At 47.3% G+C, this 5,464-nt stretch overlaps 1 pseudogene; it reads left to right on the forward strand.

Moving 5' to 3' along the window:
* Positions 1-1,884: 1,884 nt before the first annotated feature.
* LOC114631887 lies at positions 1,885-2,580 on the forward strand (annotated as a pseudogene).
* The last annotated feature ends 2,884 nt before the right edge of the window (positions 2,581-5,464 follow it).

Here is a 5,464-nt window from a genome sequence, read left to right on the forward strand (position 1 = left end):
CCCTTACTGCTGGGTAAAAGATGCAACTCCCCAACTAATCTCCCCGCCTACAAAAAAAAAAAAGCAAACAACATTCTTGCAGTGGGATTTTGATCTCTAGGCCTGAAGGTAAGGTGACAAGCTGCCAAATCTGACTCATCACTGGGTCTGGATATGACCCTGGCAGAGCCCAGAGAGGGAGAGACTGGTTTCTATAGTTCCCAACCTTAAGATCCTGTCTCACCAACTATTAGCCAAGAAGATATTTTTGGCAGACAGACCAGCTTGGTTCAAATCTACTATCTAGCTTCTATTCTTCATTTTATCTAAAAAAAAATCAACAGCCGGATTGCAAAGAATTAACTAGAAAGCTCTGGTCCGTCAAGGGAGAGTAGCATTTTAAACTGCCTGCACACAAGAATGTTGGCTGCACTGCAGTCTCCTGTTGGTCTGAAGCCCTCTGAGCATTTGTTTGGAGGACTCACTAACATGTTCTCTTGCCTCGCTGCTTGCAAGGATCTAGTACAGGCAAGCTTACCATATGCCTCTTTGGTTAGAAATCAGACTGCGTTAGGCCGCTAGCGTTGTGAAATAATGTCTTGACTTGGAAGGAAAAGGAATCTGTGTGTGCCTGATCTGGGAAGAATTAGATAATGGGGCCCCTTTCCTAGAACTAAGAAATTAGTCAAATCAAGATTGAATTAAGTGGCCTCAGAGGCTTATCTTGGGAGCCATGTTAGGGCTCGGTAAAGTTCAACCAAGGTGCCGAGTATCGTTTCAAGATGGCTGACACTTCTTGGAGCCGAGGCTACTGTGTAGCACTTTGGCCATTGGTAGAACAGAGGAGGTGGGAGGGAATCGGAATACGCCAACACACAAATACATCCCTTTGGCATATTTGTTACTTTGAGTGGAAGGCAGTTAAGGAACAGTGGGCAGGGGAATGTTGAGCTTACTTCCTCTTGTCTACCCTAAAGGTTGCAAATCCCATGAGAACAGTGTCTACCCGGAACCAGGAAGGAGAGGCCATTCTGACTCTCAGTGTCTAGGGAGCAACACAGAGAGGAATCTGTACAATAAACCGTACTGAAAGAACTTTTATCTTTCATTAGTTCCCTAGTTGCTTTCCTACGGCCTTTAGCTCATGTGTTCTGTACTGTCACATTTATACAACCGGTAATCTTTGTTAAAATGATGTCTGTCGTCTGTCTGTCTGTCTGTCTGTTTGCATGAGTGCAGGTGTCAGAAGAGAGCATTAGATATCCCGGAGCTGGCAGTTCCACATGGGAACTGAACTCTTGTCTTCTGCAAAAGCAGTATGCCTTCCTAACTACTGAGGCATCTCTCTAGCTCCTCTCAGACTTCTTCCGGTCATTTTTTCCTATTTATTAAGACCTACTTGTCCACTTATGATTGTCCACATCAAATGCTAGCTACATTCTTTACACTGGTCATCTATCTTTCCTCAGTTTGACTCTCAGGCCCAAAACGCAGACACTAAGAGCCTCGGAATTTGGGAAAGATACAGAAACCCGTTGAGCCAGAACTCCTGATGGCGAGGAGAACATACCACATGCTAGATTGAGAACAGTATAATCGATACGGAAAGAGAAGTCTAGAGCCCTTCCTTAGCTCTGGTTTGCTATGTAACTAGAAGAAACCAGTAGTTCTTAAGAGTTAGTTCAGCTTTTAAAGAGCATGCCACTACACACATGCGCACGCGTGTGCCTACCACATGTGTGTGTGGCTGTCAAACACATGTGAAGTCAGGTGGGACAGCAGTAGGTACAGCCCTATTCTAAAGCTAAGCCTATTCCTTTAGGTGGCCAAGAGCAGCAAGTTAAGAGTCACGTCGTCGTCCCTGGTGTTCGACTCCAGCTGGGGCTGCAGAAGGCGACAGTGATCATGGCGATGTTTGAGCAGATGAGGGCAAACCTGGGCAAGTTGCTCAAGGGTATCGACAGGTACAATCCTGAGAACTTGGCTACCCTGGAGCGGTATGTGGAGACACAGGCCAAGGAGAATGCCTATGATCTGGAGGCCAACCTGGCTGTCCTGAAACTGTACCAGTTTAACCCAGCGTTCTTCCAGACCACAGTCACTGCCCAGATTCTGCTGAAAGCCCTCACCAACCTGCCCCACACCGACTTCACTCTGTGCAAATGTATGATAGACCAGGCACACCAAGAAGAGCGGCCCATCTGACAGATCTTGTACCTCGGGGACCTGCTGGAGACCTGCCACTTTCAAGCCTTCTGGCAAGCCCTGGATGAGAACATGGACCTCCTGGAAGGCATAACTGGCTTTGAAGACTCTGTCTGAAAATGTATCTGCCATGTGGTGGGCATCACATACCAGCACATCGACCGCTGGCTGCTGGCTGAGATGCTCGGAGACCTGACTGACAAGCAGCTGAAGGTGTGGATGAGCAAGTACGGCGGGAGCGCCAACGAGTCAGGGCAAATCTTCATCTGCAGCCAGGAGGAGAGCATCAAGCCCAAGAACATCGTGGAGAAGATCGACTTCGACAGTGTGTCCAACATCATGTCCTCCTCCCAGTAACTGTGTGTGCATTAATAAAGATTTGTTCACTCCAAAAAAAAAAAAAGAGTCACATCGTAACTAGGAAGAACTACGGGAAGTACAAGGAAAGACGACAGCCCTGGCATCTGTCTTCCAATCTAGGAGTTTCGCCATTGCATCTATTAAAAAGCCAAGATGCCCAACCACAGTAATAGGTGCTGTAATAGTCATGTCCGTGCCTTTTTTTTGCTTACCAACCAGAAATTTCGGCATCCTAGACATGGCTTCCATCCCAACTCCACGATCTTCTAAATTTTGCTAACTGAAAAGCAAGGTCCCCTCAGGCCACTTAAGACAAACCATAGCAATTTTTCAGGGAGTAGCCAAGGAAGGTCCAACTGAGAGTCCTGGTGGCAGCGTGGTGCACTTAGTGAGAGGCGGTGGGGACTGTTGGGAGCTAATGAAGATGGAAAAAAATAAATAAAACCCTGAGAATTTTCTCATCGGATTGGCTCAAAAGATGCTGGGTGCATTATGACGGCCATGGATTTTGTCTTTCTTTATGTAATGTGTACGATTTCACTGAAGAGGACACTCCTTGAAGGCAGTAGAAAGAGAGCAGAGTGCCTGGCATGCAGAAGTCTCCTAAAATATGTGCTCATTGGAGGGACACACAGACATGACAGCCATGTGTGAGCATCTCTCAGCCAGTGGTCAAGGCTTCTGTTTGTAGAAGGAAGGACAGCCTGACTAGCTGAACCCTTTTGGCTTCCCAAACTAGTTGTAGCCCAGTGTGTGTGTGGGGGGGGGGTAGCAAGAACAAACCAGAACAATAGACTGAGAAGGAAGGTGTTTCTCTGGCTGGCCCAGCCTCTGACTCACACCTGACCAAGGACACATCATTTAACCTGCCCTGGCCTTGTTTGTACTGTATGCAAAACAGTCACAGAACAATACAAGCTTCCACCTTCCCTTGGAGCAGTATTCTGAGAACTGGAGAGATACTATCTTGCAAGTGATTAGAGCTAAGAACTGGGCTTCCAGCACAGAAGTGGTGTTGTTCACAGGCTCAGGGACAGCTGCTGTTTTCCAGCATGAAAGGTGATATTGTGTGGCCCGGTTGGCAAGGAGAGGGAGCGGTCGTTACCTGTTGACACCGTGATTCAACACGCAGCAGCGCAGGCTCCTCGAAAGATGAATGGTCCTGATTCCATTCATTCTCCCTCTTCCTCAAATCCTTCTTATTCCTCATGGACAGGTGATTTCTGTCGCACCATCTCATCCCACCCTCCTTCTTTCCAACTTTCCCCCAGCTGCCAGCACATCTGGAGAAAAAGAAAACTGGTCCAAGACAAGTTTTTTTTTTTTCCACATTGAATCACAGAAGCCTGGAGCTGGCTGTTCTATTTAAGGAGTCAGCCAGTTCACTTAACTGCTTCTGAGGGTTGGATGTATAGTTATGGGAACACCACAGCCGAACAAAAATGTCAGTTCCCTGAAGAAGATGTACTCGGGTGAGACAGGTACAGAAATAAAAAAAAAATAAAAAAATAAAAACAAACTTCTGCTTTTGCAGAGGTCATACCACGCAGGCCGAGGAACACCAACTGCTTGCTATGGAACGAGCCAATGGCGCCCGCTTCCGCCTCTCTTTACCAGGGAGAACAAGGGAGAGAATGCGTAATTCTGGCTGAGGAGTTGGGAAGAGATTTTCACAACGGGGAACACCTAAGCTCTGGGAGGGCAAGTTTCACATGGCTGAGAACAGAGCAGAGCGTTCGTGACAGACATACTCAGCAATGGCTGCTTAAGGAAGGGATGGTTTATTTTGGCTCACAGTTCTAAGGTGTAGTCCATCAGGACGAGTAATGTGTGGTGGCTGGAGCTTGAGGCAGGGGGTTGGTCACATTGTATCCACTGCCAGGAAGCAAAGAGACTTGAACACTGGTGCTCAGCTTGCTCTTTCTCTTCAAGCAGTGCTCAACCCTGACCTATGGGATGGTGCTCCCTATGGCTAGGGTGGGTCCTCCTACCTCAATGAACCTAATCTAGAAAATCCCTCTGGGACACGCCCAGTGAGCTTTGTCTCTCTGTTGACTCTAAATCCCATCAATCAACATGGGGTCTGTCTGGAGAATTCTGAACAGAGGGAGCATGTGATGATCAGAACACAAGAGTCCGAGGCATCCGAGGGACAACTTGCAAAGGGTTATTGAAGGCTCGCCGAGAGGCTGGGGCTTCCTAGGATGATAGACACAACCTTGGGTTGCCAGGAAACACAATCTATCCCTTGGGATCTGGGAGATGAGTGGAATAAATGTGACCAGCCTCCTCATCTCAAGAAACACAAGGTGAAAGCCTGGATCAGCCTCTGCCAATGGCTGTAATGGGATGAGGGAGAGGAGGCGGGGTCAAATCAACCATATCTACTGCTGAGCATCTTCATTCAGAAAGTGGGAAATGACACCCCCCACCCAGAGGACCGTAGATGAACTAGCCCTCTTAGGCTACAAGCTCAGTCCTTCTGGAACTCTCTGGCAGTAGGATCTATGGCTTCTCTTTGAACTGAATTGCGAGGGGTTCTTTAATGCATATACATGTTTGAATATATGTATACATCCATTCCTAGATAGAACCCCTTTAGTCCGTATAATGTTCCTTGGGTATATGTTTTTCAGGGCTGACCAGTTGTCACTGGATAAACAGTTGGAGTGCTCTTCCCTGGGGAGGACCACCCTGAGTTGAGAGTTTTAACAACACAATCATAACTTCCTCCAGAGTAAAAACTACTTTTTTTTTTTTCAGACTGAGTTGTCATAAAGAAACTGTGGAGATGCTGGGTACCAAGACAGGAATGAAGAGAGATATAGGGGAAAGATGGAGCAAATGAAGATAGGAAAGAAGAGATGAGAAGAAAGGAGAGAAGGAGAGGAGAGGGGAGGGGAGGGGAGGGGAGAGGAGA

Source organism: Grammomys surdaster, unplaced genomic scaffold, assembly GCF_004785775.1.
Source record: "Grammomys surdaster isolate TR1022 unplaced genomic scaffold, NIH_TR_1.0 367, whole genome shotgun sequence".
Classification (NCBI taxonomy): domain Eukaryota; kingdom Metazoa; phylum Chordata; class Mammalia; order Rodentia; family Muridae; genus Grammomys; species Grammomys surdaster.